This window comes from Muntiacus reevesi, chromosome 4 (assembly GCF_963930625.1).
Source record: "Muntiacus reevesi chromosome 4, mMunRee1.1, whole genome shotgun sequence".
NCBI classification, from domain to species: Eukaryota; Metazoa; Chordata; class Mammalia; order Artiodactyla; family Cervidae; genus Muntiacus; species Muntiacus reevesi.
Window position 1 is genome coordinate 87,733,150 of NC_089252.1, and position 25,438 is coordinate 87,758,587.

At 41.1% G+C, this 25,438-nt stretch overlaps 1 protein-coding gene and 1 pseudogene across 1 annotated transcript in view; one reads left to right on the plus strand and one right to left on the minus strand.

Moving 5' to 3' along the window:
* SHQ1 (SHQ1, H/ACA ribonucleoprotein assembly factor) overlaps positions 1–25,438 on the plus strand; it is a 99,094-nt gene that overhangs the window by 57,250 nt on the left and 16,406 nt on the right. The window lies entirely within an intron of this gene.
* Positions 2,468–2,784, minus strand: LOC136166212 (selenoprotein H pseudogene; annotated as a pseudogene).

A 25,438-nucleotide genomic window follows, 5' to 3' on the forward strand; every position in this document is an offset into this window, starting at 1 on the left:
TTTTATAAGCATGTAATGAGCATTGAAGTTTATGCTAGGATCCCATTTCTGAGAGTGCCTCCTTGCTCTGTTTGTGGCATTCTTTATTGACTAGAGAGATCTTATTTCATTGAAGTAGAAGAGTGTAATGCCCTCAAGTTGATGTGGGGATTAATAGGACTTTCTTTCACTTTAAAAAAGTTTTTCCCTTTGTTTTAAGTTGCAGGAAATCAAATAACATTCTTAGGCTCCTTGTCATTGTTATGGTAACAGTAATTTTTAAAAAGATGTTAATGTATAGGGAGCAGAATAGAAGAGAGAAACCAACAGGAAATCTTCAAATTGCTTTGGAAAAGAAATTTTCAACTTTACCATGTGACTGTAACGTCCCTTTCTCTAAGTAGGCTGTGTTGTTTTCACTTTGTGTGTTATGTTTTAACTATTTTCCCCTCCCCCTTGAAGTAAGAGAACCAAATTTTAATTAAATTTTCTAATTTCATTCTTAGTTTTTCAAGCATAGCATAATTGAGCTTTCTAGTATCATCTTAATTGTGAACTTTGAATTAATACTATGGTGAATGTCCATAATTTTCATAACTAATTTCTTCCTTAATTTTTCACTTTCTATCTTATTTCTTTTCCAGATAACTTATTAGTGAAATCTAGTGCCTTTTTTTAATGTATTAAAATAGTTCTGCATTTTCCTTAGTCTCTAGTTGATGTTTTTGATTTTTAATAATGACTGTGTAAAATTTTATTTGATGTACCAGACAAGTGCTACATTCTGACTAGCATTCCATTTTTACAGTCAGACATTTACTTTGGCAAACACTTACTGGAATATGGGCAGCAAAGCCATTCTTATGGTGAATTAATGAAGTTAGGACAACAGTTATCTTGAGGTTTTGCTTTAGTGCTTCATAGTTTTCCTTGTGACATTTGTGTCTTGAGGAGCACACTTGCAGGCCTTAAAAACTGAAACTTGTGTATTTTTATTTCGAGTTATAGACTCTGCACATTACTTTTCTAAAAAGAAATGCTTCATGCTATCCTTCATCATAAGCTTCATTGGAAGTTTCGAGTGTGGTGGCTTCTGCAACAAACACAACTTGGGTAGCAGCATGCAGAGGTGGTTTGCTTGAGGTCATATATCTTATAAGAGATATGTCTGTGATAATCTCAGGTCTTCTGGCTCCAGGTTGCATGTTTTCCAAGATATGCCACCTAGACAAGCAGTTGTCTCTGTCCATGATATGGGGTGGGGTGGAGAGTGAAGAGGGGCACCTTCCCTGTAGAGGGCTTTTCCTTTAGGAAGAGGGATTAAGGATTTATCTGTCTTCCTCAGGGATGTTCCCATAGCACTTGGTTTAGAGATCACTTGGGCACACATTATGTCTGCCTCTCATTGTAGTAATTTAGGTGCATATCTCTTTCTTCTTCTAAAATTTTAAAATCCACGTGAATAAGCACCTATCTGCGCCCATTACAGTCCCTTGTGAGCACAGTAAATTTCAGTTGAATGGTACCTCATAGAGCCAGTTGAAGGAACACTTCTTTCCCCCCCCCCAACCAAACTGTAAATCAATTCTAACCTATGTTTATTGAAATTTTTAGCTACATTCCATTTAAGATTTCGCCTTTCCCCTGATTTCCTTCTGGTGGGCTCTGCTCACCAGTAGCACTGGTAGTTCTGACCTACTGAAAGTTTAGCATTTTACACTCTTTAGTATAAGCTGGAGTGGAAAAGCTTACACTGTAAAATATGTTCCAGCCCCGCATCTCATTGACAATAAGACTTTAGCAAGTCACTCCATTACTTCATCTAATGCACTCAGTGCTAGTATTTTAATGCATGGTGTATTTTAAAATGACACAGGATAGAATATGATGTTGTTTTTCTGTGTCAAAGATTTTGAATGTTTCTTTTTTAATAATTAAAATCTGAAGTCCCAGCTAACTTCACTATAAGTCAGAGCTTGTCCATGAAGATTCTAATCTTCGTTTTCTCTGGTGTGGTTTTTTAAGGTAGGTAGTTGTGGGGAAGAAAAGAAAATATATGTCTTTGAAACACTGAGCCTTTTTATATTGAACTGATAAATGGTTTCCTCTCATTAATATTCTTTGTGCATTTGTTTTTTTCACTGCTTTTTTGCATTGTTCCCACCCCCCCATGAAATGAAATCTTTTTTTTCCTTTTTCCCATTTATTTTTATTAGTTGGAGGCTAATTACTTTACAATATTATAGTGGTTTTTGCCATACATTGACTTGTTTTTTTATATCAACTCAAATCCTTTAGTTTTTATTAAACCAAATCCAAGAACTTTTCAATGCCTTACTAGAGGATTGCCTCACAACTGAACCATCGTTTCTGGAGGGGAGGAAACCACAGCTTCGGGGACATGACTGAAGTTTGGCCATGTCCCGTCATAAATGCTCCAACATCACCAGGGACGGAGGCTCAGCGAGACGCCTTCTGCCCCACCTCTCTACGAAAGTTACTTCTTCAGCTCCTCCAGCACCACGTGAGGCTCCGGAAGCTTGAGTTTGCGTGGGGGCCCCTTCTTAAGACCCGTCCAGAGCTCTGCGCTGCTGAAGCGCAGCATCACCTCGAAGCTGCCCCTCCGCGGCCTGGCGGGGTTCACCTTCACCGCCAGCTCCGGGGCCTGCAGGCGCAGCCCCTGGCTGACAGCAGTGCTCGATGACGACGCTCGGACCCTCCACTCCCCCTTCCTGGCCGCTGGCCGGCTTCTCCCGCTGCGGCCAGCGCCGCCCTGGCCTTTCGCTTCCTCCCGCGGGACGCCATGGCGCCTGGAGCCCGGCTGGGGACAGGGCGCAGTCACGGCCACCAGGTACAGGCCAGCCCGGCTCCGAGCGCCGAGCCGCAGTCCAGGAACTCGGCTCCCGGCGCAAAACCTCTCAAGAGCGAAATGAAATCTTAGCTTGCAGCCCTTTGGACACTAATGTGCAAAGTTTGTAGAGGTAAGCAACTCCATTGCTAGAGAGTTTTATTTGATAAATCCTGGACCTCAGATTCTGTAATACAGCGTGCTCTGCTCTGCTGCAGCTCTTGGCACACCTGGGGGTTGCTGCGCGCTGTTCATTGGTCAGCTTGCACAGTGGGCCCCTCCCCCAAGCGAATGACTGTCCAAGAGCTACGGTTAGTGGTCCTGCTCAGCCATTGGTCAGTTCTGCATTGGGCCCCTTCCACAATGAATAATTGTCAAACAGCAACCGTTAGTGAGCCATTCAGCCAACGGTCAGCGGAGCTGTGGTCCTGAGGTGGAGAGTGAGGTAAGAGGTGGATCCCGGCTTTCTCCCGGTGCCCTCTAAGTCGCCTGGCCTTGGGCCAGCGCATGAGCTGAGCGGTCCAGGAAACAGGCTGGGGGCTGTGTCCTGTAGGGCTCCAGAGCCCTCGCCAAGGCAGCCCACTGGCTGGGTCGGCTTTGAGGTGAGGTGAATCTCTTCTGTGTCCCTGTCTCTGTGACCTGATGGCCGCAGCCGTCTGCCTGGCATGCGCTCTTCTGGCCCTGCCCCCGCCATTCCAACCTCCTGAGGAACTTGAGGGTCAATTGGGTCTTAGGTGCCTGGCTCCCTCCATGATGACAGCAGGGCAGAATCTGGGGACCTGACCCTGAGGGAGCTGCCAGCTGAGATCTGCTTCCTCAGTCAGTACCTGGGCGCTGGCGGGAGGACCCACGCCGAGTGGTATGTGAAGGTTTTGGGGCAGAGTAACTGGCCCTGTGGGAACCTCTCAAGTCAGGACCTGGACCTCAGAGAGTGAAAGCTGTGCCCTGGGACCTTGCTCTTTGTTGTCAGAACAGAGAGTAACATTTGTTTATTGTAGATTTATAGGAACATCATTGACATGACCTCAAGAATGAAGAATCTGGTACCAAAAAATTTGCAGCAACTAACCACTCCCTTCCTTCACCTTTTCTGTGAGGAAAGCTTTCTGAGAGTTTGGGATTTTTAAGGCAGGAGCCACCCATCTCCTTGCAAGGCTCTCAGTTAACTTTTCTCTGTTCCAAACTCTGATGTTTTGGCATTGTTTGGCCTCACTGTGTATCAGACACACAGACTGGCATTTCAGTAACATTTCCTCAATTGTGAATAAACTCAAGCTATTTCTGCACTCAAATTTTAAAATTTTAGAAAACTTAGAATCTTATCTTTGCTTCATACTGCTTTGGTTGCTTCATCTGTGTATGTGTTTTGGTAGGGAGAAGAATTATGTTCCTGAGAAGAGTGTAGATCTCTTCCTTTTGGCTTTCTCTTGTTCCTGGTTTATCTTCCAAAAGCCATGGGAGTGGTGGTAACTGATGTAGAGGTAAAACATCAGCATTGGATGTAAAAGTGGAATTATTTATTTTTTTTAATCACTAATTATCGAGCCCTACCATGTGCCAGGAACTGAGTTGATGGAGCCACTCTGGTGAACAAGAGACACGCCACTTTGTAGCTGACCTTCTAGCAGGAAACACAGATATAAGGGGAATATTATTCTGTAGCCAAATAGCGGCTGCAGTGGGAAAGTATGGGTGCTGTGGAACCACCTAGAAGGCCACATGCCTAGTCTTAGGGTCTCGGAAACCGCTTCCAGAAGGAAGAGTTGAAACTGAGGGCTGAAAGGTCAGTAGGGGATGGTTAGATGCAGATGGGAAAGCAGATATGGAGAGTATTTCAGACAATAGGGACAAAAGAATATGGACCTTTTAAAGAGCGTGAAAGCTCAGGTTGGTTGACTCTTGGTACAGGAATGAGAGGAAAGACATGAGGCTGATTCTTCTAGAGCCCTGGCCACATGAAGATGTTTGAAATTTATCCTGGAAGAGTGTGGAGAATCTAGAGAGTTTAAGTGCTGGGATATGTGTATGAGTGACATGGTGAGATTTAGATTCTGGGAGGGCCCATCAGGTCACATTGTGGGGAATGAACTGGCATGGGGGCAGAGCTCAGATTCAAGCTGGAAAGGCTGGTTTCAGATGAAAAGGTGATGGAAGCAAAAGGCAGTTGTAGCCTGAGTAAGGGCAGTGAGTGGGGCAGGAGACAAGTGGTCAGGGGTAGATGAGAGAGGACCAAATAAGAATTGGATCTCAGGCAATGATGAGAAGTGGGGAAGTCAAAGATGAGATCTGAATTTTGACTTGGCCAGTCAACCAGGTGGTTGGAGGTGCATTTGCTGAAATTAAATCGTATTAGAGAACGGTATAGGGTAGAAGAAAAGTGAGAAGGGAGGTAAGATGGGCGTTCAGTTTTAAAAATGTTGATTTGAGATCTCTAAGGAGTATCTGTGAAAAAAGAGGAACATTTGGATCACAGCTGGAAAAGATATATGGAGAAGAGTTGGACAAAGAAGGGATATGAATTAATAGCAAAACATAAAAAATGGTATCTTGTTGCACAGCACTGTTTCACATATGAGTATAATAATAATCAGCAGATGCATTCCAGGCTGGCAAACAGCATCATGCAGAGGAGTAGACAAGTCAAACATGTAAGCAACATGGAGAATAGATTTTCTGGTTGTAGCTCTGGTGCACTGAAGGGCAAGAATGGATGTGAGGCGTTTTTGCTTTTGGATCACAAGTTTTATCTGTCCTTTGAAAAGTGCAAGTGAAGTCGCTCAGTCGTGTCCGACTCTTTGCAACCCCCCCCCCCCCCCGGACTGACTATAGCCTACCAGGCTCCTCCGTCCATGGGATTTTCCAGGCAGGAATACTGGAGTGGGTTGCCTTTTCCTTCTCCTTATCTGTCCTTTAGTGTCCCTTTATTATTGAATAAGAGAGTCTGCAGTTAGCCTGGGGTCCTGGCATTTTAGTAACAGGGCCAGATATGAAACCCTGATTTCTCCCTTCAGTGTCTGGAGACTACAGCAGTATTTTTACTTAGAAATTGCTTGGTTACAAACAAGAAACCCACCTGGACTTATATAGTAAAAATGGGGATGTCATCGGTTATCTTCTGGGACCCAGGTGCTGGGAGTGTGCAGTTGGACCCCTGAGCTCAAGGCATAAAGTACGACAGTTGACTGACTTTCTGGTGACTTGTGGTCATTGCTTCTTTCTGTAAATCCTTGCTGCTCTACTTCCTTGATGCATGAGAAGGAGAATGGCTTTTCCACTGCTCTGAGTTTCCATGTGCCTAGTTTCAGTAGAGATGGACTAGAGTCCCTTGCTTATGATTCCAAGGGAGGAGCATGTGGTTGATCCAGTGTGGGTCAGTGTTTGTTTCTGGTCTAGTTGCCTTGATCACAGTGGGCATGTGCCCCCTAAAGTGGTATACACATAGTCCCAGGGCCCACTTTGTCACTAGTGAGTGGCCCTTCTCAAAGCAGGGTGTGGTGCATGTGTGGCATGCAGACCCCCAAAGAGGACTGCTGTAATTTCATGACACCTATCTGAACCATAACTGAGGGAGAACCCTGCTGCCCATGTCACTGATGCTCATAGTAAAAATACAGTGCTGTGGCTGATTTCAGAGGTCTGTTTAATTCAGGCATAACCAAATGATAATCAGGCACTCTAGGTGGTTTCACTTCTGCAGGGGAAGTTCCTTCTCTGACAAATGGTACAACATTAAGTGTTACATTAGCTGCTAATGATTAGCATGTAGAAATTTCAAGAGACAATTGTGCAGAATTTCAAGCAAGTTAAACCTCCCTTGAATTGAAATCATTCTTGGTAAGGTGCTTATTCTGGCCTGTCAAGTTGCTCTTCAGTTTTACTGTTTATTTTTAATTAAATCCACAAATTCATCCTGGATGGGAGTGGGTTTTATCTCCATAAGAAAAGATTAGTACATGCCAATCTCCATTCACTTGTAGCCCTTCAGTGAGGTTTCATATAGAAAGGATTTACTTAATGGTTCTTCACCTTATCACCAGTAGTTCAGCAATGCCCACTGGGGGCTGCTGCTCTTCATTAGACTTCTCTAACAAGAAATGTGCCAGTGAATCATGGGATTATGAATGTTCCTAAAGATTTCAGGTCAAAATAACCCTTTGTAAAGATACGAATGCTCCCTGTAACTATATACATTGAGAAAACTTGTCAAAGAATCCTGTGTCTGAATGTCCCAGGGTTTGTGGAGCTTTTTGTTGTTGTTGTTTTTTAAAATTTGTAATATCCTTTTTTTTTTAGTAGCATTTTTATTTTGGAATAGTTTTAGATTTATAGAAAAATTATGAATATGGTTTAGAGAGTTCCCAGATGTCCCAGACTCAGTTTCCCCTATAATTAACTTTTTATATCCGTATGGTCATTTGTCACAAAGAACCATTATTGATACATTATTATTAGCTAAAGCCCATAGATTTATTTAGATTTTCCTACTTCTTAACTAATATCCTTCTCCTCTTTCATGTTATCATGTTTTGTTTTGTTTTTTGTTAAGAACGGGAACTCAGATCAGTCAAGCTCCGTTTCTTGCATGTTTTGTTTTTTCAAGAGCTTAAATGTTATCAAAAGGCAATAAAATATTATTGTGATATGTTAAGATTTATCTGAGGGGCTTAATACATACAAACATTCTAATCCAGACCTTGGGAAAAAAATGTTTGGCAGGTGGGAGAATTTTTAGAAATTTGAAGACATAATTCATTTATCATTTTTACTTGTACCTGTACTGTGGGTATTGTGATTTTGCTAGATTAATAAAAATAGAACAGATTTGTAAAAATAAAGTAAGACTTTATATTTTCTTACTGATTTTCTAAAGGTGGAGGATTTAGTGAAGAAAGTGTGAATACAAGTTCTTGTAAAAAAGAAACTTTCAGGGGTGACTTGGCAGCTCCCAAATCGGAAAGTGCCTGCGTTTATTGCTGCATGGAGGTTTGTGTGTGTCACGCCCATTCAAGAGCTACAGCTGGGTGGCTGTGTTTGGTTTTTGTCTCTGTCCTTACTCGTTTCGTTTTTGGATACTTGGCTTCAGACTTCTCACATCCTTGGTTTTGACTTGCTGGAGCCCTGGCTTTTCACGGAGTATAATTAGCTACTGTGTGAGCAAATTGGTATGTTCCTTCACCTCCCTTGCTCTAATGTAGTTTTTGCATGTCAAAGGTCTTGGGAGGATTCTCAGTGGAGAAGCCCTGTAGGATCAAGTGAGTTCAGGTGGGGATTGATGTAGTCAGCTTTTGTAAACCAGTATTTTCTGCTTCAGATAGAATTTTCCCTGTGCTTGGATGGTCTTCACGTCTCATTCAGAGAAGAGGCTTACATTGATTAATGTGGTGTATGTGTGGTTATCGTACTTAGAAAGTGCTCTGTTTAAGAAGAGCTTTGTCAAGAGCGTCCTTTGAATGGAGTCACAAGAAAGCTTTTTTTTATAAAACTGACAACTTCAAGTACAGTTTCCTTTTTCTTCTGCCAAATATGATTGAAACCCAATCCTTGTTATAACATAATTATCTCAACCAAAGCCAGCAGGGAGTTGCTGTCTTAATGTAAGGGGTGTGAAGTCCCCTAAATAAATAGAGGATTAATTACATTCACAGCATGTTGTGAAGGTGATGAGATTGATTATGATCATTTGACTGGTCCCATTTCCTGCTCTGACTACTTTCCTGAATAAATAGAAGCTGGGAAAATTATAAATGGAGCTTTAGAGAGTATTGTGCCTGGGATGGGAAATGATGTTGGAAAAAGGCCTCTGAGGTTTATTCCTTGATTGTAAGTGATGCATAACATTTATTGTAGATAATTTTATCATTGATTATTTGCTGTTCTCAGTTTAACAAGCTTTCCAGGAAGTAGTTTTTATCTTGTAAAATATAGATATTAATAGAGCTTTGAGAGAATTTGACGGATTCTTTTTTAAATGGATGGGTTTCAGCAAATTCCTGGTCCATTTCTAGATGTTTTCACTTAGTGTGGCCTTTTAGAAGGTTTACTGTAAGGAAAGTGTCAGCTCTTCCATGCTTGTGTTGTCTTTTCCTCCTAGAAGCTTCTGCTTTTGTTAAAATGATGTAGTATTTTCATGAAGAGTACTGTTTTCTAGTTTTATTTTATGTTTATCTTATCTCTTTTTCATGCATAGTTTTCTAATACTATAAAATTGTGGTTACAATTTAGATGTTTATTTTCCAAATCTATTGCAGTTGCCTCCAAAGTGAGGTGATCTTAGGCCATGGAGAGCATAAAACAGTCTTTTTAGCATGCAGGAAAACTGTATAGATCTGTGTTTATTAAGAAAAATATTCAGCTTCACTAATATTTAATATGTGGATCAGTAGCAAAAATCATGTTTTGTGGGTACCAGACTTTTAAAAATAATGGTCTGAAGTTTAGAGGAACAACCATCGTTGTTTCCAAAGGGAAGCAGTTTATTTATTCTCAGCCTGAATTATGGCTGGGAAGGGGTTGTTTTGCCTAAGAAACTGCAGTTGAGGTTCAGGGACTCCAGTCAGCCTCTGCCAATTGCTTGAATTTAGTTGAAGACATAGAAACTCAACTTTTGGAGCTTGAGATTTATGCTAGCTATGAAATGGTTCCTTCCTGCTTAAGTTGTATGTTCTGTTTGCTTAGTGGAGAGAGAGAAGCCTGGCTTGGAAGGCAGGGCCTTTGTCACAATGGTAGCACATATTTCTTGGACACTTTGAGCTACAGAGGCTTTGTCTTTTGCTTTTGAGCTTCTTATTGTTAACCTATAGTATGAAAGAACAAAAAGATGACAATCATTATGAGGCAAAATGATTGAAATTTGAAATGGATGATTATGTAGGTCTGGGAGTGGGATGAGATAGAGATTCTTTCTTAAGATGTATGATTCTGTGAAGAATGATTTTGTTATTTCATTGTTAATTACTGATTTGAAAAAATAATTATTGAGCATCTGCCCAACCAGGAGTTAAGAGAAGTGGTGAATTTTAGCATTCTAGGATTTCACCTAGAATGTAGTAAGTCCACTACTTGCAGAGGCCTTGTGGCAGGAGGGAATTTTATATGTGTTCAAGAAACTGAAGGAACATAGGATGTTAAGCCAGAGTGTCTGAAACCTAAAAGGTGTATGAATGTGTGTGGATGGATCAGGATGTGACTGGTGATTCAGGCAGGGCCCAGATTGTAGAGTAGCTTCTATGTAATGTTAAGAATCTTTATCTTAAGTGCAGTGGGAAGCTGGAAAAAAATCTTGGGTTCATGATGGGAGATCACTAGGATAATAGTGTGAATTGCATGTTGTAACAGCTAGAAAGGTTCTTGTAAAGGATGAATGTAACCTGACCAGGAAATTAGAATTTAGAAACTAAAATGAATTTGGGGAGAGAGGGAAAAGATACCATGGAAGATTATGCCTGAGTTTGTGGCTTGCACAGCTGAAGAAGTGATGAGAATGCATTTGGGAAAAATAATTCTCAGGCTGTTGACTTTTGTTAGAAAAATTCCTCTATTTACAGAACTTACCTTCTTTTGGGGTGGTCTGCTAAAACTAATGGTTAGTTTTCTTTCTTTGCCTCTGTGGATTCTTTTTTTTAAAATTCTTTAATGGAACTATTGGGTTCAGTTATCTAGCTTATTTGCCTTTTTTGTATGTTTATAAAGTTTATTTTTTAAAAATATTTTCTTATGAAATATTACAATAAGATACATGTGTATACTTTAAGAATAATAAAAGAAGTGAACATGCATATATTTACCACCAATCCTAAGAAGTAGAGCATTACCAGTTTCCTAGAGGCACCCTATGGGAGCAGTCCCAGTTTGCTAACCACAATTCTGAATTTTGTGTTAATCATTACCTTGCTTTTCCTAATGGTTTTGCTATCGATGTATTTATCCCAAGTTTAGTTTTAGTTTCACTTGCTTCTGAACTGTATGTAAATGGAATCATACTGTATGTGTTCTTCTGTTACTTGCAATTCTCACATAATGTTTTTTCTTTTCCTTTTTTTTTGAATTTATCCATGATGATGCATATAGAAAATGAAAGTGTTAGTCACTCAGTCGTGTCCGACTCTTTACAACCCCATGGACTTTACTCCCCAGGCTTATCTGTCCATGGAATTCTCCAGGCAAGAATACTGGGTTGCTGTTCCCTTCTCCAGGGGATCTTCCTGACCCAGGAATTGAACCTGGGTCTCCTACATTCCAGGCAGATTCTTTACTGTCTGATCCACCAGGGAAGTCACCAGGGAAGATGATGCACATAGGTATAGTTTATTTTCCTGCTGTGTGAATCGACTGCAATTTGCTTATCTATTGTAATGTGTATTGTATTGTTGATGAATGGTTCCCATTTTGGGTTGTGAGAAAAATCCTGCTCTGAACATATTTGTTCATGCTTCATGGTACACTTGTGCAACTTTTTGAGTAAGCCCTTTTACTCCGGAGTGGAATTGCTGGGATTTAGAGGATGGCTATAGGCCAGTTAGACTTTATTGGGTAATGCCAAACTATTTTCCAAAGTGGCTGTACCAATTTATTTCAACTTATTCCATAGCTCATCCTTCATATCAGCACTTGTATTGTTCACATTTTAAAATTTTACATTCTCCAAGGCTGTGAAAGAGTTTCTTTTGTAACTTTCACTTTCTTGATAACAAGTGGATCTAAGCATCCTTTCATGTATTTATTAGCCATTCATGTCCCTTCTTTTGTGAAATATCTGTCTGTTGTATTGGCCTAATTTTCATTAGGCCTGTCTTTTTCTTTTTGATTTTTAGATTTCTCTGATAGTCTGGATACTAGTCCTTTATTGATTAAATATGTTGCAAACATTTCCCCCCATTTTGTAGTTTATCTTCCAGTCTCCTTGTAGTGTCTATATAAACAGAAGTTTTTAATTTTAACATTGTAGGATTTATCAATATGTTCCTTTTTTGGTATGCTTTTTGTTTCTTCTTTAAGAAAGTTTTTTGATTTGCTTGTCATAAAGATATTCTCATATAGTATCTTCTAAAATTTTTATTCCCTTGGGTTTAGCATCTAAGTCTTTAGTCCACCTGGAACTGATTTTTGTATGTTTTATGAGGTAGGGGATCCAGTTTCATTTCTTCCCCATATGGATAACCTTATTCCGGCTTCATTTATTAAATAGTCTATCCTTTCCCTATGCATCCTGCAGTGCTCACTCTGTCATACATCAAGTTGACATATATACATGGATCTGCCTCTGGGTTGTCTGTTCAGTTTCACTGATTTACTTGTCTATCATGTGCCAATACCATACTTTCTTAATTACTGCAGCTTTGTATCTTAGAATCAGCTTGTCAAATTCCATGAATAACACTTTGACTGGAATTGCTTTGAATCTGTTTATCAGTTTGGGGAGACCAAAACATTTCATCTCTTTGCAATAACATGGTGTGACTCTCTTAAGTTTTCTTAGATGTCTTTTAATGAAATTGCATAATAATACTCCATAAAAACTTTACACATGTTTTGCTAGATTTACTGCTTTAGTCTTTGCTTTGCTATTATAAATGGTATTTTAAAAAAATTTAATTTTCAAACTTCTTGTTTAAAATATGCAGAAATATAATTCATTTTTTAATACTGATTTTTGTATCCAGCTACCTTGTTAAACTCTATTATCAACTTACATACAGTTTCTTCCCAGTTTTTGATATAGGCAATGATAGCAATGCAAATAATAGCAGTTAGATTTCTTCTTTTCCAATCTTTATATCTTTTATTTCCTTTTGTCTTTTTCTTCATCATATTAGACTGACTAGACCCTCCAGTAAAATACTGAATAGATGTAGTGGTAAAGTACTTCTTATCTTGCTCTTTATTTTTTAGAAAAAACTTTCAGCAATTCATCATTAAATTGGTGTTTGCTCCAGGCTTTTGTAGATAGCCTATATCATGTTAAGAAAGGTTCCTGTTATTCATAGTTTTTGCTAAGAATTACAATCCCAAATGGTCATCAAATTTTATCACATATTTGCCTCCTCATCTTTTGGGATAATCTTAAGGATTTTCTTCTTTAATCTGCTACTAGACCATTCAGGTATGACCTAAATCAAATCCCTTATGACTATCCAGTGAAAGTGGGAAGTAGATTTAAGGGACTAGATCTGATAGAGTGAGTGCCTGATGAACTACAGATGGAGGTTCGTGGCATTGTACAGGAAGTAGGAATCAAGACCATCCCCAAGAAAAAGAAATGCAAAAAAGCAAAATGGCTGTCTGAGGAGGACTTACAAATAGCTGTGAAAAGAAGGGAAGCAAAAAGCAAAGAAGAGAAGGAAAGATATACCCATTTGAATGCACAGTTCCAAAGAACAGCAAGGATAAGAGAGCCTTCCTCAGTGATCAATGCAAAGAAATAGAGGAAAACAACAGAGTGGAAAAGACTAGAGATCTCTTCAAGAAAATTAGAGATACCAAGGGAACATTTCATGCAAAGATAGGCTCGATAAAGGACAGAAATAGTAGGGACCTAACAGAAGCAGAAGGTACTAAGAAGAGGTGGCAAGAATACACAGAAGAATTGTACAAAAAAGATCTTCACAACCCAGATAATCACAATGGTGTGATCACTCCCCTACAGCCAAACATCCTGGAATGTGAAGTCAAGTGGGCCTTAGGAAGCATCACTACAAACAAAGCTAGTGGAGTTGATGGAATTCTAGTTGAGCTTTTTTTAATCCTGAAAGATGATGCTGTGAAAGTTCTGCACTCAATTTGCCAGCAAATTTGGAAAACCCAGCAGTGGCCACAGGACTGGAAAAGGTCAGTTTTCATTTCAATCCCAAAGAAAGGTAATGCCAAAGAATGCTCAAACTACTGCACAGTTACACTCATCTTACGCGCTAGTAAAGTAATGCTCAAAATTCTCCAAGCCAGGTTTCAGCAATACGTGAACCATGAATTTCCAGATGTTGAAGCTGGATTTAGAAAAGGCAGAGGAACCAGAGATCAAATTGCCAACATCCGCTGGATCATTGAAAAAGCAAGAGAGTTCCAGAAAAACATCTCTTTCTGCTTTATTTACTATGCCAAAGCCTTTGCCTGTGTGGATCACAATAAACTGTGGAAAATTCTTCAAGAGATGGGAATACCAGACCACCTGACCTGCCTCTTGAGAAACCTGTATGCAGGTCAGGAAGCAACAGTTAGAACTGGACATGGAACAACAGACTGGTTCCAAATAGGAAAAGGGAGTAGGTCAAGGCTATATATTGTCACCCTGCTTATTTAACTTATAGGCAGAATACATCATGAGACACGCTGGGCTGGATGAAGCACAAGCTGGAATCAAGGTTGCCGGAAGAAATATCAATAACCTCAGATATGCAGATGATACCACCCTTGCGGCAGAAAGTGAAGAAGAACTAAAGAGCCTCTTGATGAAAGTGAAAGAGGAGAGTGAAAAAGTTGGCTTAAAGCTCAACATTCAGAAAACTAAGATCGTGGCATCCGGTCCCATCACTTCATGGCAAATAGATGGGGAAACAGTGGCTGACTTTATTTTTCTGGGCTCCAAAATCACTGTGATGGTGACTGCAGCCATAAAATTAAAAGACACTCCTTGGAAGGAAAGTTATAACCAACCCAGACAGCATATTGAAAAGCAGAGACATTACTTTGTCAACAAAGGTCCGTCTAGTCAAGGCTATGGTTTATCTAGTGGTCATGTATGGATGTGAGAGTTGGGCTATAAAGAAAACTGAGTGCTGAAGAATTGATGCTTTTGAACTATGGTGTTGGAGAAGACTCTTGACAGTCCCTTGGACTGCAAGGAGATCCAACCAGTCCATCCTAAAGGAGATCAGTCCTGGGTGTTCATTGGAAGGACTGATGTTGAAGCTGAAACTCCAGTACTTTGGCCACCTGATGTGAAGAGCTGACTGATTTGAAATGACCCTGAAGCTGGGAAAGATTGAGGGCAGGAGGAGAAGTGACGACAGAGGATGAGATGGCTGGATGGTATCCAATGGACATGGGTTTGGGTGAACTCTGGGAGTTGGTGATGGACAGGGAAGCCTGATGTGCTGCGGTTCATGGGGTCGCAAAGAGTCGGACATGACAGTGACTGAACTGAACTGAATGAATGACATTTTTTAAATTTCTAACTTAAATTGGGCCTTGCATTCCTGGGATAAGTGTATTTTGATTAAGAAGCATTACTTAAATAGTGATGCTGAATTTGGTGTTCTAACTCTGTGTGTATGTGTGCGTGTGTGTATGTATTGTGTTTGGTTTCTAGTCCCCTGCATGAACCACTTGGGATGTCTAGGGACTGACTGATGAAAGAGTAGACTGATTCCACTTGGAAGCACCTTAGATTGTTTGAAAGTTCTCCTTTGAATTGGATGAAATCTACTCTTTTCATATTAGTTTTAATTCTGCACCCATACAGAATAAGTTCATTTTTTCTTCAAATATCTGTTTTTATTTATCTAGAGGATTGCTGTTGCATCCCTTCCAAATCTTCTAAATTAGGCTCTTCTGCCTTTAAATGATTCTTTAAGGTCCCAAATTTCTACTGCTTTACCCTTCTTGGTCTCTTTTTAAGAAGCAAACTGTACTTTGTCACTACCTCTTCCCCTCCTTTTTTGGGCCAATACCCTTTTAAAACATCCTCCAAGATAAGTATAATCCTCTAGGTTTGGCCAGAAAATAGAAAAAAACTGTTGCTCTCATTTTTTATCACTACTCTTGTGTTCATATGATCTAGGAGCTCTTCTGCTTACAGTTGGAAACCTCAGCACACTACTTACTTTTAGTTTACCATTAATCCTAATCCTTGGAATTTTTTTCTCAGACAGCGTTGTTTAATTAATTATAATTTCTCTTGTATCAGCTATGAAGAACTTTGTTTCCTTGATTTTTACCTTATTGGATTTGGTTTTGTCCCGTCTACCTGCTTTAAATCTTTCTGGAGCTATAAGCTGTCATCCCAGCTATTTCCTGATCTGTTCTGGATATTTTTAGTTTTGTAACACTCTTTGTAAACTTGACTCCTGAAATCCATTAAGTAACCATTTTGGGAGCTCTGTTAGCGTGTGAAGCATGAGATGTGGCACTGGGGAACTGAAGAGGAATTAGTAAGGCTTCTAACCTTAAGAAATTAGAATGAACATTCTGGGTTTTCATCTAAGACAGTGAATACATGTTGAATGAAAAAGTCTAACATTAAAACTTTTTATTCTCCCACTAGATTACTTCCTTCAGATGGCAATCAATCTGTGATGTCAAATGTGAATCCAGTCAGCTTTATAACCATATATCCCATGTTTTGTATTTTTATCCATAAAGAAGCCATAGGAGACTGTAATATGCCTTCTTAGAACCCAGGCACAGTCTTTGCCCAGGGCTCCTAGGCTCAGGCCACTCCAAGGGATGGCATCTGTTTTCATGAGCTGACACCAACTCCTGGGGATACCACTTTATCTCCTAATGCCCACAGTTCATGGATTTTTAGTTCACTGTCTGATTTCACCACTTTTCTTCTTCACCTTCTGAAAGTTAGGCAAGATGCATTTCCCTCTTTCCTGTCTTCTCTGTGGCTATTGAGAGCTAGAAACATTGTTCTGATTCATTTTCAGGTTTTTTCTATGATCAGCAAAATGCCTTTTCTGTTAGTATTAATCTATGTGAGGTTTTGCCTTCCATAATGATAATGGCAGAAAGTGAAGAGGAACTAAAAAGCCTCTTGATGAAAGTGAAAGAGGAGAGTGAAAAAGTTGGCTTAAAGCTCAATATTCAGAAAACTAAGATCATGGCATCTGGTCCCATCACTTCATGGCAAATAGATGGGGAAACAGTGGAAACAGTGTCAGACTTTATTTTGGGGGGCTCCAAAATCACTGCAGATGGTGATTGCAGCCATGAAATTAAAAGATGCTTACTCCTTGGAAGGAAAGTTATGACCAACCTAGGTAGCATATTAAAAAGCAGAGACATTACTTTGCCACAAAGATCCATCTAGTCAAAGCTATGGTTTTTCCAGTGGTCATGTATGGATATGAGAGTTGGACTGTGAAGAAAGCTGAGCGCCGAAAAATTGATGCTTTTGAACTGTGGTGTTGGAGAAGACTCTTGACAGTCCCTTGGACTGCAAGGAGATCCAACCAGTCCATCCTAAAGGAGCTCAGTCCTGGGTGTTCATTGGAAGGACTGATGCTGAAGCTGAAACTCCAATACTTTGGCCACCTCATGCGAAGAGTTGACTAATTTGAAAAGAGCCTAATGCTGGGAGGGATTTGGGGGCAGGAGGAGAAGGGGATGACAGAGGATGAGATGGCTGGATGGCATCACCGACTCAATGGACATGAGTTTGAGTAACCTCCGGGAATGGCGGTGGACAGGCAGGCCTGGCGCGCTGCGATTCATGGGGTCACAAAGAGTGAGACACGACTGAGTGACTGAACTGAACTGAACTGACTGAATAATATTTATAACTTTATAGTACTTCCTAAACATTTTTCTTTTTTCTTCATTATTTTCATTCTATTGGACAGATAGCCCTTGGTCAAACTGACAGAGAAGCAAATTGCTTCTTCTTGGAACTTCTAAAATATAGTTTGGCTCAAACCAAGCCCTGATCACTCTGTCCTCTTAAACCGTTGTCCACAAAGTGAAATCCTGCTTTCGATTTGAAAAGGCTGTGGTCAGAAAGATGTCCCTTGCCATTAGAAATGTAAAGAGGCCATTGAGTATCGTGGTTAAGACTATGGGAGCCGGCTGGCTGGGTTCAGATCTGTGTAGCCTAGACAAGTGATTTAACCTTTCTGTGCCTCAGCTATCCATAAAATAGGTAAAATTAAGAAAGTGGATGAGCTGACACATTCTGTATGCTTAGAGAATGTTAGCAAAGAATAAGTAGTCAATAGTTTGCAAACAAGAAAGTTCCTCCATTGATGCAATGCTTGCTTAACAATGATATTGGCTGAATCGGGCTATTTGTCCATGATAATAAGAGCTTACTGTGGCTTAGCTGGTAAAGAATCTTGCTGCAGTGCAGGAGACCTGGGTTCAATCCCTGGGTTAGCAAGATCCCCTGGAGAAGGGAAAGGCTACCCACTCCAGTATTCTGGCCTGGAGAATTCCATGGCCTATATAGTTCATGCGGTTGCAAAGAGTTGGACACGACTGAGTGACTTTCACTACTGCATGCCAGGCATTGTGCTAAGTGCTTTATATCTATTTATGCATTTTTATAACCTTTTAATATCACAGGTTTTATATTATCTGGGTTATGTCCCCATTTTTTTGTGACCCCAGGTTACAGGTATGGAAACTGAAGCTCAAAGAGATGAAGAAACCTAGTCCTGCTAGTCTTCAGAACCTAAGCTCTTAACCACCTTGCTGTGGTCAGTCAATCCCTGTTGTCTTTCAGATCATTAACCCTCCCTCTCCATTAACACTGCATACTCCATCTCTGTTGATGGAATTCTAGTGTGGTTTCTATTATTGAGCATTTAGTCTTCTTAGGGAGATACGATATGCAAATAGAAGAGTTAGAGGATTGTAGAGTGAATCCCTGCCTTGTTGCCAGTGATACAGTTGTAAGAAAGATATTGACTCAGAGAAGAGGGAACTTGGAGTGGTCTATAGGGCGGGTGGAGTAGGAGGGTCTTGACCTGGGAAGTAAAGATGGGTGGGATCTAACCAGGCACAGAGAGAAAAGAGGGAGGTGTGCAAGGCAAATCCCCACAGTTAAAACAGTTGTGCTGGGAGTGAGACAAGTAGCAAACTGGTCACCCCAGTATAGCGGGAACATGTTGGGGTATTGAGAGTAGCTTGGAGCAGTGGGAAGATGCATAAAAGTTTGCAGAATGTAAGGGTTGCAAGCAGGCAGCCATTGGGTCACTGTTGGTATTCAGTTTTCTAAAACTTCTAATTGGTTGTCAGCACTTAGAAATTGGTAGATTTTATGTCAAGGTCTGGATTTACAGCTGCTTCTGAACTAATGGAAGTTCTGGCAGTTGCTGAGCCCACATTCCCACATGGTGACAATTGGCTGGAGCTGAGGCCAGCTGTCTCCATCATGCGGAATAAGTGTCTTCATTCTGCCACAGACCCCCTCCACTTCCTTGCGACTCCATCTGCCTAGCTGGTGAGGGCAGCAGAGTTTGTGACCTTGGCCTTATGGATACAGGCTCTGAGAATGGCTCAGAGGTCCTTGTCCTTTCTTCCTGCCAAACTGCAAGCTGCATGCGAGCAGGAGCCACGCTTTGCTTATGCACTACTGCACTGCTCAGGCTGGAAATCTGCCCCACACATCTCAGGCCCTCAATCAGTGTGGTACTTGGGTGGCACCAGTGACCACTTTATAGTGGGCTTAATTTTGGAAGCTAAATACTGATGAGGCGCACACCAGTAAACCTAGTGGCTCATTTTAAATCCACTTAAAAAGGCAAACTGTAGATGACCCTTAAGCAGCAAACAGGTCGCTTATGAAGTTGAGAATGGTGTGTGTCAAGGAAAGAGCTGCTTGTTGTTTGTCGCTCTGTTTCCAACACCACTCCTGGACACGGGTAGGCACGCTCTTATTTTCTTCTTTGGACACAAACTAAACAATAGAAGTAGAACATGCATCAGGAGGACTTTGGGCACGTACTTATTTGCTTCACTCAGCAGGACAGTAGCACGACAGAGATCACAGCCAGAGCTCCTGGCTTGGCGTGGCTTCCCCCAAATCTGTAAAACCCTCATTGCTTTTCACTAGGGATGTGATCTTTCCTCCTGGCTGCTGATGGCAGCTCTCCACCATGGTTTAGTTTAGTCTGGCTTCTTGTTTTGTTTCTTTCTTTGTTTCCCTTTCTTCCACACTTGGTATTCCTCAGGGTTCTGTCTGCACGCACCTTGCCATGGGAAGCCCCGGGAAAGAAGAAAGTCCAGCCGCCTCTACCCTCAGGCTCAGCTCCAGAAAATCAAAGCCGAGCAGAGGCAGCTCTTCTCTGCCTGCAGCAGGGTCAGCGATTTGTGTAATGTTTTCCCTGTCAGCTTATCTCTGCCGATTTCTTGTGTTTTTGAGCAAGAGGAGGAAGCTCCACGGCTGCCTTTTTAAGCAGGTGGGAGCTCAGCTGCGATCAAAGCCCAGCCTCGCACTCCCTGCTGACAGCCAACCCTGCTTTTTTGTCAAGTGCTCCTGGTGGGACTGGATTCATCTCATTGGAGTGAGATGGCTCCAAGAAAAAACCCACCCGGATGCCCCAACAAAGAACGAAAGGAGAAAAGCACTTACATCTCTCACGCCACGTGGGAAGTGTTTTGATAACATCGTTTGAATCAAACCATAATTAGGCTTTTGCATCTAGTTCTTGTAGGAACATGAAATGCTGTTCAGCCAGCAGGTTTGTTTTTCACAGCCATCTAACTGGGGGTTTCACTTGTGCTGTGTATGCCTGTATTTAGTCAAATGATATCTTGGAGCCACTTTTTCATTCTTATTTTTAGTAATCAGTAATTTTTGTAGATAGTAATTTGGGTCTATTGGACATCTTGGCAACTCTTCAATTCTAATTATAGCAGAGTTTTTGCCTGTATGTTTTGATGCTAAAGTGAACATAGGATTTTAAAGAGATGTCCAACAAACTAGTTGAGTTCTAGTTTTTGAAAGTCATGGTTACTACCCTAAAATAGAGAACCAAGTGTAATTGTATCCTAGAAAACTTGATTTGCATAAAAGTTTGGTCAAGGATTGTGTCCCCCAACATAGGAAAGATTCTTCAGTAGTTCTTCTGGCCAGTGCAGTCTTCCAGCATCTCGTTTCACATGGGCGATAAGCCCTCTGAGTACCCAGCTGATGTCACTGCTTCCTGGGAACCAGCACACAGCAGGTGCGTGTGTTAGAAGCCCAGGCTACCCCCGGATTTTCCCTCTTGTATCAGGCACGTGTTGCCCTGTGAGCCATGGTAAAGTGTGGAGAGTCTTTAAGTATGAAGAGTCCCGGCTTAGCCTATGTGGCTGAAGAAAGAATCACATGGGCTCATGGCATGTGAATGCAGCTTGAAAAGCCTCCAGTCTGGTGCTTGTGTGGAATATTCATGCTCCAAGTTGAGGTAGCCCAATGGTCTTAGCTTTGTCTAGGCCTCATCTTTGTCACAGAAAATTAGGGTTTTAGATTTTAATTATGTGGTCCAATTTTATATTCATAGCCTTCCAAGGCTATTTTAGTGTAAATTAATTAAAATAAAATGCAATTTAGGATTCAACTCCTCAGCCACACTGGACATTTCAAGTGCTCAGTTGGCACGTGTGTCTTGTGGGTAGCATATTGGATAGTACAGATCTAGGCTATTTGCATCATTACATGAAGCTCTGCTGGATGACCCTGGGCTCAGTAGATTCCTTCCAACCTGCAGTTGTGTAGACCTCAACAGAGTAGCTTGCTCAATCCATAGGAGAATTTTTTTTTAAAGGAGAATTGATTGTGCCTCTAGTGCCCTATCCTCCACTCATACCAGGTGCATGGATCTGCTGTAATCTTTGCCCTTGTTTCCCTGGTGGCTGAGCATGAGGTCTTCCTATGTCATCTTTCATTGTTTCTTAGCAGAGAAAATTTAGTTGTAGAAGGATACATTCTTGAGCCCTCAAGTAGTTTTATATAGCTTATATTTATCATATGAAATACTGTAAAATTCTGGCACAATTTTTCTCCTCTTTTCCTAAACCTCTGGGTCTTCCTTTTTAGAAACAAAGTAGCATGTTGTCATGTCCCATGAACATGGGCCCGCACAGGTAGGCTATCAGGCTCAGGTGAAAGCAGGTGGGAGAAGCAGTTGTCTAGGCATGGATACATGATCTGTATATCTGGAGATTAGACAACCACATGGGAATTGATATCCATATGGCTCTTAGGACTGGAAACAGGGAGTCAGTTTGAGTGCTATACTCTGTGGGCTGGAGGCTCAAGCCAGGAAGAAGTGGGTCAGTATAAAGAAAGAGTAAAGCCAGGTCCCACACTTCAGGCTGTTCAGCGTATTTGGTCTTTTTGTCACCTTTCAGTGAGGTCTTTTCTAAACACTTATAAAAATGGAACCTCCTCTGTCCTTAGCACTCCTAGGCCACTTTTTAGCTCTGTTTTCCCCATAGCACTTACACCATGTGGCACATTTATTGTCTGTCTTTTTCTGCAGAGTATAAGCTCCATGAACACGAGGATCCTTATGGGTTTTGCTCAGTCCTTGGGCACATAGTACTTTGAGTAAATGTTTGTTGAATGAATGAATGAATGAAAAAATTCACCTGCTACATTGTTTCATTGAGACCTGTAGGCAGAGGTTACTTGTAGGAGGGTCCAGGTGAAGTAATGAGTGGAGGTTGGGGAAGGCAGGCAAGGTATTGGGGCTATTTGGACGGCAGAGGGATCAGGGCAGATTTTTCGAGCCTGACCTTGGTAGAGGTCCCTGTGGAGGTTGAAGTTTCTGTACAAGATAGCAGCTGACCTTAGCTTTGTAGACTCAGGGCTGAGAAATAAGGTACTTCTGAGATTGAGCCTCAGGATTAAGCTGACCTAGAAGAAAGGGTCACAGGAAGAACCTTGAGCCAAAAGGCCATTAGAGAAGGGTTCCTTGCACCTTTGACCTGGAGCCATGGTTGCTGAGTGGCTGCAGGCTGAAGATTCAGGTTTATGCTCCAGATAAGAGAGGGCTAGGACACAGTCAGGCCGCCCTTTCCAGAACCTGTAAAGGGAAAGCAAATGCTTTACCCTCAAGAGCTGACCCAGGACTCAGGGAGAGCCTCATGCTGCTCTCACCCTCCCAGGTGTTTGATCAGATTGAGTCAGTGATGTTAAAGCCATAAAGTGTAAGGTGGTCATAATCTTCATTCTGATGAAGATGATGGTCACAGCTATCTGACTTAGTGCTTCTGAGACTTTATTGAGCAAACAGGTCCCCTGGGAGCTTGTTAAAATGCAGATTCTGATTTTGTAATTCTAACAAGTTCTGGGGTAATACTGCTGCTACTGGTCCATACTTTAAGTAGCAAGGGACTATACTTTAAGTAGCAAGGCTTTATTAAAGAGAGAAGCTAAATATGTCATTGACATCAATTGCTCTTATTAAAACTATTTTAAAATTCCCCTTAGATGGGCTGGGGGCTGCCACTTGATAATGTTCTGATAGGCAAATGCTTTTCACTTTAGTTGAAGTAATTTTTGAGAGAATATAAATAAGCATTAAGAAAATTGGCCTTCCCCAGTTTTGATTTTCTGTAGATGAATGCTTGTCGGCACTGTTGTCCAGTCTGGCTTTCAAATCCAAGACTTCCCAAATCAGTCACTGAGTACTCCAGGCCTGATTTGAGTGAACTTTTATGTCTCTTCCCTTCGTGCAAGAGGTGGTTGTGTGCAGCAGGATGTAGTGTGGTGTGCTGAGCCACTGACCAAGCTGGTCTTGACATGGGCCTGGATCGGGGTTAAGAGAAATCTGTTCTTGTGATGCACAGGTGTTGGTGGCACCTGACTCACACTGAAGGCTCTCCATGCTTTTATCAATATTTCTGTCTGGAAGAATTAAGAGAGAGAGGCAGGAAAGATGACTTGAAACCATGGGCATTTTGGAATTTGTGTTCTGAGAGTCAAGGTCTCTTATAAATAGACCCTCTTCCATGCATCTCTCCTTTCTGCCACATACCAAGATAGAATGTTTAGTCCCTGTGGAATGCAGTCAGCCTGTCCCATGGTCTGAGGATGGAGCCATGGACCTAATGGCGCTATTCTCCTTGTTCTGTGATGCCACCATTCCCATGTGCTTCTTCCTATTTTTCTACCCTGGACTGCTTCTCATAGTCCTTGAGACCATTTCAGTTTAGACAACCTGTTCTGTAAGAGCAGACCTTGTCTACTGTCTTCACTTTGTTACCAGTTTAGACGACCTGTTCTGTAAGAGCAGACCTTCTCTACTGTCTTCACTTTGTTACCACCATTCCAAACCTGAAATGGTTGCCCCCTTCTGGTCTCATGGCCAATACCTACTTACAGTCACCTTTCATCATTTACAGAAGTATGTTATATGAAGTTGTTGCAGACACTCAATTAGCAAACTTGCAACTATTGAAATACACGGTTAGTTTCTTGTGAGCCTCTGGTCACAACATTTTCATCAGCCAATCAGCGCATAGCCTTGTTTTATTAGTGTTTCTGCTTAAAGACACTTTATTTCATATATACCAATATTATTGATTCATTCACAGTGAACTCATGGCCAACAGCACCATAACTCATGCCTGAACAAAGCTTATCTAAGAACATATGTTTTCTTCATAAGACACATTCTAGGCTTTGGGCAGTAGACAACAGTTCAACATTGAACTTGGAGGCCATGATATACAGGAAAATTGTCAACAAAAGCCCCCAGATGCAAAAACCATGGCACTAAATTGACCGTGAAGAAGGACCCTATTTACAGTATGAAAACTGAAACAAGAAGGCAGAGTTGCATCCAGGCATCCCTCAGGATATGTGTATTGGGTATTGAAGATGCCCACTGCTCTCTGTGCAGCCATGAATGACTACATAAGGGTGAGGAGTATTGATTTTGAGGCTACAGGAAACTGCGACAAGTAGTCAGATTTACCAATATGGAATTTGTGAATAATAAAGCCTATAAACATTGGTATACAGACTCACACAGAAGGGGCAGAAGAGAAGAAATAACTATTGCTTCTCTCCAAGAATCTGATATTTAAAAATTTAAGATAAGCATTGAAGTAGTCAATTTAGGCTGAATTAGGACTTTCGTCTTACCCTGGTTTTAAGGCATAAAATGGTTTTCCTATGGAATTATATGTGGGAACAGACTGTCTCTTCAATGCCTGGGGCACCCCAGGCTGATCCTTATCATAGATGTCCTTCACTCTCGTAGGATATCTTCTTCCTTGCCAAGTCCAGACTAAGATGATATGATCCTCAGAGCAAAGACTGTATTTTATATTCAGCATTACATCCACCAAACCTGGCGCATAGAAGATGGTCAATAAATATTTGTCAAAAGACTGACTGGACCTGGGCACTGCAGCTCAGTCTGCTTGCTTCTGGTCCATGTCCACCACCCCGTGACCTCAGTTCCTCAGTTCTGAAACCTACAAAGTTCTGAAAGCAGAAGTATTTTCAAGGCAATGGACAGCACAACCTGACTGACCTAAATTCAACTGGTGACCTGAGGCCATTTATAACATTTATTCAACTTGGAGTGACAAACCATACATCTTGCATAGAAATATTAGTCTATTTGATTACAGATTGCTGCTGGTGGTGTTAAGTAATGCATAGTATAATATTACAGGTCCAGAATCACCTTTCTTATGTATAAAACAAACTGGAATTTTGGAATTCATCTAGGTCCAAGAGTTTCAGCTGATGTCTTATTCACTTTTACTATTATTTAGGGATTTTCTGTAGAAATTTTATTTAAGAAGCAAATTTATTTAAAAACAAATTAGAGACATAAATGATTATGGCCTCTGGAAGATGAGGAGATGGTTAAGTGATATAATCTGATAGCTTACCTCCTGCAGGAACAATGTATAGAGTAAAGTCCCAGAGTAAGTTTGAAGAGTGGTGAC